Source organism: Kryptolebias marmoratus, linkage group LG9 (assembly GCF_001649575.2).
Source record: "Kryptolebias marmoratus isolate JLee-2015 linkage group LG9, ASM164957v2, whole genome shotgun sequence".
In the NCBI taxonomy this organism is placed as follows: Eukaryota; Metazoa; Chordata; class Actinopteri; order Cyprinodontiformes; family Rivulidae; genus Kryptolebias; species Kryptolebias marmoratus.
In genome coordinates this window covers 25,425,664-25,438,335 of record NC_051438.1, presented here as the reverse complement: position 1 = coordinate 25,438,335, position 12,672 = coordinate 25,425,664, and the positions used below count along the sequence as shown (strand labels likewise).

Genomic DNA, 12,672 nt, shown 5'->3' with positions numbered 1-12,672 from the left:
TGTATGGCTTACATTACAGCCTGTTTATATTATGTCTAAGGCTGCAGGTGGGAAATAAAAAAAAAAATCTATTCTGTGGTATTTCTGAGTCCTCTGTGTGTCATTGCCAATAAGATGGAAAATGGATGATATGATGTATGAGTGACCACGGTGAATGTATTGTTTTAACCAAAAGGGCACCAGCTGCAGTCACAGAGCTGAGGCGTGAAAAGTGGAAATCTGACCTGTCGGTTTAGAGCAGAATGAAAACACATCCCACCCTGACCTTTCTGCTTCATTACCTGCCATGATACCTCATAAATTGAAGTGAATACACTGTTTGCTGTCACATCCAGGAGGTGAGTTCAGTTTTTTTTTTCCTTCACATTTTTATTTTTTTTTTTATTTTTCCTTCCGGTCTGAAATTCAGTCAGACTGCTAGCAATTTTGCTCAACATGATTTATAAAACATCAGACCAATCATACTTGTTAATTACTACATAAATGTCAAAATAATAAGACAAATACCTGCTTTTATAAAACAGTTTATTAACTAGTGGGACTAAAATACATGAGATGGTGTCAAACATACTATGATTTAAAAATAAAAAATAAATTTAACATTTGGTGTTTATAGGTTTGTGATTAAGAAATGACAAAACTATTCAGAGAGTGTTTCTGAATAAAAATATCTCCTACAGAACAAAAACCACACAAGCAGGATGCAACTGCTTCTGCATTATTGCAATCACACATTTTCATGTAAAAAAAGAAAAAAAAAAAGCTAAATAATTAACTTTAGTGACCTCTGCTGGTGAAACTAGATTTAACATCATCCATTTAACATGCTTCAAACAAAAAAAAATGTCTGTTGGTGTTGTTTTTATTTGGAATATTAAATATTTTATGATTATTTTTTCGTTATTAAACAACAATTAGAGCCTTTTTGTTGTGATGTAGATAAAAAGGGATACTCATAAGTTTATATTTGACTCGTCAAACCATTTTTTTGCACATTATTTTTCATACAATTTCAAATAAAAAATTGAACAATAAACTACTACAATCATGCATCATGTTGCACAGCATAAACCTAACAATTATGTCCTTCAAATAATTCTAATGCATTTTTTTAGTTTGTAAATTGTGTAGTTTAATTTGGTATAAAAACATTTCTGAAAAAAAAAAAAACTTTAGAGAAAAAAGTCTTTGTTGTAGCATTTTTTATAGGGTGGATTTGGAAAGCTGCATCAGGTTCTCTTTTATATTTAAAACCCAGTTTGCTTTTTTCCAATAACTGCTTGCTAATTTTGTAAGTAAAACAGAGCACTTAAGGGAGAATTATTTAACAATATAGAGTTATTTTCCTTTCTCTTGGTTCAGGCAGTCACCAATCAAAAAGGTTAGGTATAAAGGTTACTGCTAACATTCTCTATGGATTACATATCATACATTTATTTTTACATGCTGTGCAGATTCTGTCATTTCATGGAATTGTGCAAACAGCAATAAACCTCACAGCAGTCCGACATAAGTTTATACCTTACAATATGACATCAGTAACAACAAATAAAACTAGTCCATGCCTCTAACTCACTACAGAGGATAAATCTCACCAGCATAACGTCCCCTGTGGAGAAATATAAACCTTTAGCTATACAATATGCAGCTATTACAACCCATCTCCTGTGTGCATGTTGGTGTGAGAGTGGCATTCGTTCAGTAATGACAGTATGGCGACGCCTTCCAGCAGGGATTACCACACCGTGCGCTCTGGCTCACCCATGGAGCACGGTAATGAAGGGAGGATGCAGGGAATGGAGGTGCAGGCTGCAGGTTACGTTTTCACCAGAGTTTTAATGGCAGATGACAACGCAGGACGTGACTGTATCACTGAAGATTAAAACTGCCAGAGAGAAGGGAGGGGAGGGGAGGGGAGGGGAGGGGAGTAGGAGAGTTGTATGCTCTTGTTCATCAGACATGTTGATGTAGTAAAACAGCAGAACATTAGCATAGAGTTCAGACAAAAGACAAAACAAGTTGTTTTCATAAGTCACTTCTGTTTGGGCAGTAGTTCCTGCAGTTTATGTTTGGGACTCCATTAATGGATCACTGAAGAAATAAAATTAGACCAAATTTAAAAGTGCTAGCTGCTTTTAGCATACTTTCAACATGCTATAAGAGATAAATATACTTATCTTACATAGATAAAAAATAACAGGGGCTGTTTTTGCTGTCATTACATCCTTTTATTAATCAGTTTCCTTCTTTAAGGAACAATACTGAGGTACAGATTTGTTATTTTGTGTGCCAAAAGTGTTTTGTTTTGTTTTTTAACCCATGGTAAAACCGCATCCAAATTTAAACTATGAATTTGTTTTATCCAAAAAAATTTTAATCAATAAATATAACTTTTAGATGAAGACTGAACGCTGGTTGTAGTAATCACAGAGGATCCAAATTCTTAGCAAGATGTTATGATTATTGTGGTAGCAATACATTATACAGCCACTACTTATCAAGTACGTATTAGTACCTGTTATGTACCAGGTAAGTACTGGGTACCTGTTAGTACAGTGGAAGTTACTTCATTTTACAGCATGGTCCTCGTAGGGACCTGGTAAGTACTAGGTATGTACCCGGACTGCATTATGTATTGATACCATTTTTTTGTCAAATACTTTAAGTATCAGCAGTATGAACTATTGTGTTTCACTGCAGATGCTTAAAATTCACTTGTGTTTGGATGTGTGGCAAGCAATGTTTCATCAAGCAGTAGAACCCATTTACAGGAATATCTCAGTGTGTCGCAAGTCAGAGCAAATCTTTCTGAAGTAATCCAAAGGCCCATTGTTTTTTTGAGTGTGTGAGTGTGTGTGTTGGAGACATCTCTGAGGCATCATTATCGTTGTAGTTTTGAACCTAATCTACCCAGAAATCAGTCAGCAAGCAAACAGTGAGTGAACAATGAGTTTCCTCGTTGACACACTTTTATTTGCTTTAGATGCAACACTTACTCAGAATATTTCCGACAAAACAAGTTTTAAATATAACTTGGATCGTTTGCTGCAAAAATTTCAGGATTTTTAAACTTACAGCACAATTAAGCAGCTGGTTTTATGTTGAACATTTATTGGACAACAACAAAGAGTGATTATAATCATTTTTTGTGGCCATAAGATTTATATTAGATTTGTAATAATTTGAACAAAAATACCTAAATTTCAGCCGTTAAGGGTAGGATGAGAATCCAGCAGCTCCTCTCCCTTCCAGGTCTCTGTGGATGTTCAGATCCTGTGGAGATCAGGCAGAGAGAGCAGATCTTAGAGAGATCAATACTCCTTAGTGGATTTCCTATATCAACCACACAGAAATCCTACCATCTGTGACATATAGGTTGAGCGTATAAGTCACTGCTGGATGGGATCCAATCCAATAAGTCACTCTCCACACCGTCTGTTCTCGTTGGGTTGGAAATGCTGTATAGGCTCATAGAGGTGGATGAGCAGAAACAGCAGGTAGCAGCAACACCAGGTGGAGTGTACGTGTCTTTTTTTTTTTTTTTAATACAGCGGTTAATGGTTCACTACACTTTTCAGTTCTGCTTGCCTGAACAACTTTTTGGGTTTTGATTTAATTTTTTAAGAAGCCAAAGAGTTGTGATCAAATTAAAAGGCAAAAAAAAAAGAAGAAGAAACAATCATGAAAATGATTCAACATCAGAGTCGAATCTTGTTCTCGGACCTTAAAGTGTTGATATCATGTCTCTACATTATGGGCACAAAAATATAAAGAATGAGAAATATCCACACAATACTGGGTCACTCACCTCAGAGTAATTTTGAATTTATGTTTTCTTTGATACCAGATTTCGTCCTTCAGTCAAACAAGTTGGTCCAAGTTTCTCTGCTGAGCAGAAATAATTCATTTAACTGACCATTTTTCCTTTTTATTATATAAAAATGGTTATTTTAAAACAAAACACATCACAGGGATAAAGAATTTTTTTTTACAAGAAATCAGATCATTTAAAAAAGGGTCCCAATGTTCATTTCAAATTACATTTAAAATGTCAGTGTCAATTTTTTTTTATAGCACATTTAAAACAACAGCGGTTGACCAAAGTGCTTCACATTTTACGCCAACCATCAAATATAGAACAAGATTAAAACAACATAAATTAAAACACAGAAATATAAACAGTAAACAGAAAACAAGTTGAGTAAAAGTATCATAAAAACACAACTCAAACTGTATTAAAAACCAGTGAAAATAGTTAAAACTTGAATATATAACAAAAATTGTCCTGACTGTGTTTGATTTCAGGATTTAACCTGAGAGAAACATCCAATGATTTTCTGATAATTGCTATTAAAAAAAGGGATTTTACATTTTAAATCTAAAGTTAGTTTCTGCATGACTATTTCCAAATGATTCAGATAAAAGTAGAAACAATTCGACTGCAGAAGAGGCTTGATGATCATACATCAGTATCAACATTGACTATCAGTAAATTAATCTGGTGGTGTGCGTTCCTCCAAGAAATGGCTCTGTGCTCACATACTGTCATAAAGCAATTACATTAATCATTTTAAACAACAAAAATAATTCTGAAAATCAAAAGGCATAACATAAATTTGCCTCAAAAGGAACAGGTTACATAAAAATTTCCATTCTGGGTGTTTTGGATTTGAAAAGTTCACGCTTGTTCCAACCAGCTGCCCATCAAAAGAAGAACAAACTCATGCAGGACTTTCTCCAAACTTTCACACATAATTCGGAAAGAGAATGTCAGAAATAGAAGATTTTTTTTTACTCATATTGGGAATACTGGAACTCGCAACATCTGGTTTCTGTAAAAATATCAGCCAAAGAAATATTTTTATGAGGTGCAAACAACTTGAGTGAAGAACAAAGTGACTTACAGCGGCGTGTAGAAGTGAGAACATCATGTTCTTCTGTCGCCGATGAACCGGTTCTGGTTGCTTCAAGTAGAAGCTGCTGTAATAAAATAGACAGGAAAATGTACTGATCTGTATGTGTTGTTTCAAAGAAACACAGGAAATAATGAAGTTATAAGTGGATTATTTTAGTCCAGCAAAAAACAAAACCATGACATTGTTTATTCGGGATGATTTGATGGATGTACCTCTGCATGGAGTCTGTTACACTGTCAGTTCAATGCAAACACAGCAGACTGATCGTCATTCTATGATTTATTTGCAAAGAAAAGCATATGATTGTAAGTTTGCTGCTTCGCAGTCTCAAAGCAGATTGTCTGTAAGAGCCATTGTGTGCAGTTATTTATTTTTAATGGTCAATTTTAAATAATCAATTCAAAACATCTCTGACAAATGCCTTGAGAGCTTGAATTCAAGTTTTAAGTTTGTTTCTATAAATATGCTCTTTATCTTTAGGAGGTGGCCCCAGATGTTAAAAGGTTTTTATCTAAATGTAGCCACATATGACAACAAAATAGTTACTGACAGGGCCATGCAACCATTAAATCATGAAATGATTGGCTATCACTATGAGTGGCTATCACCTACTTATTTAAACTGTTAAGTTCCAGTTGTTTGCTCCTCTGTGGTCCATTCAGAAGATTTTACAGTGTGATTCAAATGAATATATACACGTCAATGAGCAAAGATTTATTAATTACCCAAACTGAACTGATTTACAATTTTATTACTTTTTTACCTTTAAAAGCACTATGTATATAAATGTAGCAAATGTTTGGTGATTTCTGCAGCATGTGAGGAAGTCTTGCTACTGCAGCCTGCATGTTACATTCTTTGGAGGTGAGACGATTCAGGGGCCAAATCACCCTGGGGGCTAAAGTCCGTCCATCTGTCCATTTTCTTTTACCTGCTTTCTCCTGCCTGGGGGAGCTGGTGCCTGTCTCCAGCAAGAGGACAGGTCACAAGTCCATCACAGGGGACACGAAGAGACAAGCAACCATTCACACTCTCACTCACACAGAGGGATAATTTAGAATTACCAGTGAACCTAACATGTATGTTTTTGGTTTGTGGGAGGAAACCAGAGTATACAGAGTTCAAGGGGAGAACATGTAAACTCCACACAGAGGAGCCAAACCTGCGACCTTCTTGCTGCGAGGCGACAGCTCTGACCACTGTTCAGCTGTGGCGTCTGGACCCAGAGTCTATTTGCAAAAAGATAAGCGGGATATTGAAAGGGTATGTTTTTAAGTGATCGCAGAGGCCCGCGAATGTTTGGTCCAAGTTATTGTGTTGAAAAATGAACGGCGAGTTTTTGTTTTGTCTGCTGAAGCTGGGCCTAGTTTCAGAAAATGAGAATTCTCACTGTTCTTTCTGCTGGTGTCTTGTATAAAAATAGAAAGACTTCCACATTCAGTATTATAAATTGCAAAACAGCCACTGTTTCATTATATTTTATGCACTTTGCTGTAAAGCTGCATTGCTTCTCTGAAATTACAGGTCAGCCTGCTTTGTTTCTATAAACTGTAAATCTGGTAAATGAAAGTGAAGCTGGGCTATAAAGCTGCTCACACTCACATCTCATTTTAGAGTTACAGATGGTGGAAAACTTTCTGCTTCCATCAGTGAAGATAAAATGCAGCCGTATCATCATTGCCAACTTAAACGCTTAGGAGGATTACTCCTGGATACATTTAAGTTAAATACCTCGCATTCCTCACAAGTTCATTCACAAGTTCCAGCTGTGTGGTAATCACTTCAGCATATATTCAAAGTCAAGTTACTAAAAAGAAAGGCCAATCCTCAAACAATGTTGAGAAAACAGAAAGAGTTGACTTTGTATAACTGAAATCTTGTGTGCGCCCAAATTTCCTTGGTGATTCCTCCATAACCACACAACAAGGAGGCACTGAGATTTTGTTTAGGAATCACTGTTTGTTTGATCTCAAGAATTAAAATGAATGTGGCATTAGGTGAATAAAGTGCGATATTATGCTCTTTCTTTACTTGACTTTTTTGAAAATATTGCTCATTTTTTTGCTCAAAGATGTCGTGTTTGTACAGCTGGAACGTTGACTCAGTCTGTAGAGTGTGACAATAACTCTGCAGACATTCTGGCTTTCACTTCTACCCTTAAGTTTGTGCACATTGAACTGAAAATTGGAAATATACTGTAGATTTCTACAGTTACATGTTTTGCATGACTGAAGAAACACTCAGTCTCAGATGAGCAGATTATACGCAATTATAAACTCAGCATGTTGCTGTTCTTTTAAGAAATGGACTTTATTTGGTCTTTTTCATCCGCTGCTGAAGGGGAAAGGGGAATAATGTGTGTGTAGGTGTGTGGGTGTGTGTGTGAGTGTGTGTGTGATGGGAGCAGGGGTATTCATTTGCCTGTATTGTTAGCAAAATGTCTCATGAATCATGGATGGATATTCACAATTAACTTTGAAGTCAACCCCATTCAAGATGGCCGCCACAGCTAAGCAAATTTAGCAAACACAACAATGGCTATAACTCAGCCAATGTTATAAATAGCGATATAAAATTTAGAGTCGTAGAAGCTGAGATTTGTCTTGAACGTGTTCTGCTTTTAAAACTTTGTTATTAACTCTTACAGTCAACTCTGCCTGTTTGTTAGCAAAATATCTCACAAATTACTGGATGGATTTTAATGAAACTTTCAGGAAATAATTATTGGATACACATCTACAATTGATTCACTTTTGAAACCAACATAATTTAAGATGGCCACCATAGCCAGTCGTCCCTAAAAAACACAAATGGCTGCAACTCGGCCAATTTCACAGATTTTAAGATCAAATTTAATGTGATAGTAGCTTAGCATAATCCCCAACACATACTCAATAGGCTACACATTGAGCAATACTTTTCCTTATAAATTTAGCAATAGTTTTTGTCAGTAAACCTGTCTGTCTGTTAGCAAAATATCTCATGAACTGAAGAACAGTTTTGGATGTAACTCTCAGGAAGTAATTATTGGACGTACTTTTACAACTGATTAATCTTTGGAATCACCCCAATTCAAGATGGCTAATCAACCTTAGCCAACACATAAATGGGTTTAACTCAGTTAGATACTGAGCTAAAATTGGTGTGGTAGTAGCTGAAAGTCATCCTTGACTTATTCTCTAAGCTCTAACACGTCTCTTGTCCATGATGTCAAATATAAGGTTTGACCAAAACAGCTATAACTCTATTCAGGATCATTTTAGTTTAAATATCTGGCATGAAAGGGAGGAGGGGATATGCATTCCTTCAAGGAATGCTATGTCTTTAATTTATTAAATGGATTTTATTTGGGATTTTTTTGTTTTTGTTTTTGTTTTAATAAATAATGCAGGGTAGGCAGTCGGGGTTTTATTTAGGCTACAAATCCTATTTGAGCTGATGTCAGAATAAATGTAGCTGCTTTTCTTTTTCACAGCATTTCCAACCCACCCTGGGTGTGAAGACTGAAGAATACTAAAACACAAGTGCTCAGGTGTAATTTTCTACCTAAAGCTGGAGCCTGGGAAACTGTTCTGCTGGGCTGCTCTTCAGACACAAACTCCGGGTGGCTGACAGCACCAAACTGGGGTAAACGTCAATTAAGACGTTACAGTAGATGACAGGCCTAAAGAAAACAGAGCTGAGGGGTGCCATCTGGGGCAGACTGTGTAAACTCAAGGTGTCTGAACACGACGCCACAGATAAAGCTAAAGTGGTAGCAGCTTCGGACTTGTCGGGCTAACATGAAGAGGCATGAGAAAGACTTTGGGAAGATGCCTGTAGGACTGCGACTTTCTCCACATCTCATACTTGCTTTGCTTTGATCAAAACTGCAATGTTCTGCGATGCACATCTGGGAAACATGCAGGATTTCTAATGTTTGTGTAACCTGGTAAAAAGTCTACATTTAATCTTAAAGATACTCATTGCAAAGTCATGAAAACCAAAGGAAATAAAGTCATGAAGTTATAAACTAATCTGCACAATATCTTTTTTCTCAAATGGATGGTCAATGTATTATTCAATTAAAACTTTGTCAGCAAAATTTGTGGCCAGATGCCAACTATCACATGCATTCGTTGACTTACAGACAGTTGAAGTGTCTGAAAATAGGTCAAACAATAAAGGGACAGTCTAGTCAACTTTGTAGTCATGTTCTAACAGTTATCCATAGTTAGTACATTATCAACCATGACATCAGTCTTAGAGCACAGACTAGTGAGAAAGAGGCAAACGTCTTTGTCTAGGTTAGACTAATGTCTAATGCAGAGTGCTTCTGCAGCAATGTGCGCAAATGATCAAAGCTTTTATCTAAAAAAAGAAAAGGTCTGAGGGATACGTGTGATGGCTGATTAGGGGGTTCTGTGTATTAATAAGAATTTCAGTCATATTTGATTTTGTCTTGGAAGCACTAAAAAATGCAGGTAAATTGCCCTTGCAGACCTTCAAAACAGTTTATTGTGTTTAATGTATCATAAATTCACTGGTCTTATGGATATTTTTCTCTTCTATAGCTCCTTGAGAGCTGCACTACTCATCTTTTCGGCATGCTCAGTGTGCAGAAATTGATTTAGAGAGAAAACATCTTCGTTGTGTGTGTGTGTTTTGTTTTCGTCCATCTTTAATAGAACTTCAGAGAGCAGGAAGTGTGTGCGTCACAAAATCCACCCTGGTTATCTGCTTTCACACGCTCCAGCCTGCTGCCTGCCCTCAAACTGCACCAAGCTTCCACCGTGAGAGGAGCTGATATACAACAACACACAATCACACAAACGGCACATGTATGCTCGGCAAACATGCAGCGGTGCTGAGCATGCCTGAACTCCCTGGCACACCTACTCCCAGGCATGCAGACATGAATTAAAGTTTATTTTTTAAATCAAAGCCTGAGGCAAAACAGGGAGTAAAGAGATTCAAATGTTGCTGTGAATCAAAAATGTAGCAAAAGTTTGATAGTTTGTTTTCTATAGCATGTGATGGATTGTCATGAATCTTGGGGATATGTTCTCCTCAGGCCTTAGGTGAGGGTGAGAATGTGTGAGGTCACACCATGTGACCTTTAGCTGAAGCCGCTGGGCCACCATTGGTTCAGAGCCAAACACTCCAGCAGCCACCTCCCCCAGACAGAAGCACAACCCTCTCTGCTGCTGGATGTTCAGGCAAAGTGCAGAAAGTGGCTGAGTGTTGGCACAATCCCACATCTGTCTTACTGCAAACTACACACACACACGCACATAAACACAGGTGTGAAGTTATGAGCTGATACAAATATATGCCTTTCTACATTTCTGTCCAGACAAATCTGGTTATACCAAAGTGAATATTGCTGCCCCTTTGTAGTCCTGCTGTGATTTAGTTTGGCTCTGTTGCTTCATTGCCTCCTTCGATTTATAAAGTATTGATCAGAACCATCATGCATGCTCTGAAACATCCAGAATCTGTGTTCATTACTTTAACTTCTCGCCCTCAACCCCTAAATTTCCTGCTTGTTCCAACAGCACAACATGGCAGTACTGAAAGATCCTCAAAAAGAGTTTAAACGTTCAAAATGAGAGAAATTATGACCCATCTCAGGCAGTAAATAGATGTATAAATGACCCCAAATTATTTTTTAAAAAACTGAATTAAACTAAAATAATCCCATATGAGAGATCATGCATGCAGATTTTATAAAAAACATGTCTCCCCGCTGCCTCACAACTAAACCACACCATATTTCCTCCCAACCCACTGCATGAATATTTAGAGGTTGTTAATTATTTAGACTGGAGGTGTAAAGATGCATGTTTGGCTGTTTGCACTTGCTGGCTTTTTATTTAATTTCTCCTCGGAGTGGAGGAGCTTTCCACTGGAGGCTTTTTCCTTTTTTAATCAGCAGGCGGAACAAATTTGAAATCAAGATGTACTAGAGGTGCAAAAAAAAGGGAAATTAATTTGCATTAAACTGAGACTAGAAATACATTTTTGTTGGAGCATTACCTCCATGATAATAGATTACATGACACGTATTGTAATGTTATTAGTGTTTGCTCTACTGGATGGAAAACATGTCATATTTCCCTTAGACAGTTGGAGGCATGTATAGCTCTGCAGTGCCTGAAAACAGAATATTAATTTCAAATGAAACGCTTCGAAAATATAGTGGTGTAAATTTTTTTGTCATCCAGATACAAGGCAAATCATTTGTTGATTTTGGTTCTATTCAACAATTGTGCAAAATTTAAACAAACAAACTTATTCCAAACAAAACTTTTAAAGGGGAAAAAAATCTAAATGCAGGTAAATATTTAAAAGTAGAGGCCAACTTTAAGATGTTACTGGTAGATTGTAAAGACAGGTTATTTCCCTTAATCATAAACTGATTCTTACCTTCATTATTAGAAGAGGAGACCTCCAAAAAAAAAAAAAAAAAACAACAAAAGTCTGGAGTCCCGAGCTAAATGAAGTTTGCTGCTCCTGAAGCCTCCTCGGGTCACCCCTCTGTTCACATGTTGATTGTGTCGATGTGTATTGAGACTGCAGACGTGTGTATTCACCCAGGGTTATCCCCCTGCCAGTTGCTGATTTCTCCACGTTACCAGCTCCATCAAGAAGGTGACACTCGTGCAGCTTCTTGGAGGAAAGTCTGTGTGGAAGGAGCCGCTGCAGGCCGCTGGCTGCGCGTCAAAGCGTGAACGCTTCTTGTGTTTGTTAGTTGGCAGTTCTGAAAAAACTACCCCCGGGATTTATTTCTCCTCATATTAATACCCCATGAGAGACGACCTACGGCGAGGATGACATCAGATAAATCAGCCCAAAGCGCCACCTACGAGCTCGAATTTAAAGAATATTTTGGTTCCAAGCGAGACTTTTATAAGTTCTATGAACAAAAGTTGTTTTTATATTAGCGGTTGAGTTTGCAGATTGCATTTTGAAACAGAAAAATTCACCTGGCACAGATACATTTTTCCTTTTCTATATTTGTTTTTTTTTTTTTGTTGTTTTGTTTTGTTTTGTTTTGTTTTGTTTTGTTTTGGCAAAGTGTTGCGGTGTTTCTTCCACGGCGCCTCCGCACCGCCTGCAGCCGTGAAAGCTGCTCTCGCCCCCCGCCTCCTGCAGGCAGCTCCGACCCCCTCGTACCTTTAGAACTCCGCTTGTTTGCTTAAGCTTGCAGATCATAGCTTGTTTGTCTTTGTCGCACTGTTGAAGCATATCCCCCCTCCCCTCCTAAAAGAAAAAAAGCCAAATAGCGTCAAAACAATCAGAGTGGAGCAAAATTAAAAGAAAAATAACTTTTTTTTTTTAAATCTGGGGGGGGGGGTGCTAAATCTAAGGTGTGTATGATTAACAAAAGGCAGCAGATTTGCGTTTGAATCATCCTAATTATTTTAAATAAGCTACTCGTTATCTTAAACAAACCTGACTGGTCTAAGATCCAACTAGGAGGAGGGAAAAAAAAACTTAATGGACTGTTATTTGTTGCCCGGACCGCCACCTCTTCTTGTTGATTCCAGTGTTATTTCAAGCCCCACTGACCAGCCCGAGCTCAGACATGTATTCAGCAGCTAATCTGACGGAGCATCTCGGTGCCATGTGTATTCGAGCGGCCCATTGTTTTCCTCTATATAGATTAGCCGCACAAGCGCCTCACAGAATCAAAGCCTATAGACAGACTGTCATTGCTTTGCACTCCACTAACACACTCCGCGCACAAAGATTCAATAAAAGTCCCCCAGCA

The 12,672-nt window shown here is 37.5% G+C and overlaps 1 long non-coding RNA gene across 1 annotated transcript; it reads right to left on the bottom strand.

Moving 5' to 3' along the window:
* Nucleotides 1–1,390: 1,390 nt before the first annotated feature.
* LOC112450551 lies at nucleotides 1,391–3,537 on the bottom strand. The gene is made up of 3 exons (XR_003039204.2): nucleotides 3,360–3,537; nucleotides 3,197–3,273; nucleotides 1,391–1,885 (listed from the first exon to the last, which is right to left on the bottom strand). It is a non-coding gene; the product is annotated as an uncharacterized LOC112450551 (long non-coding RNA).
* Between the last annotated feature and the right edge of the window lie 9,135 nt (nucleotides 3,538–12,672).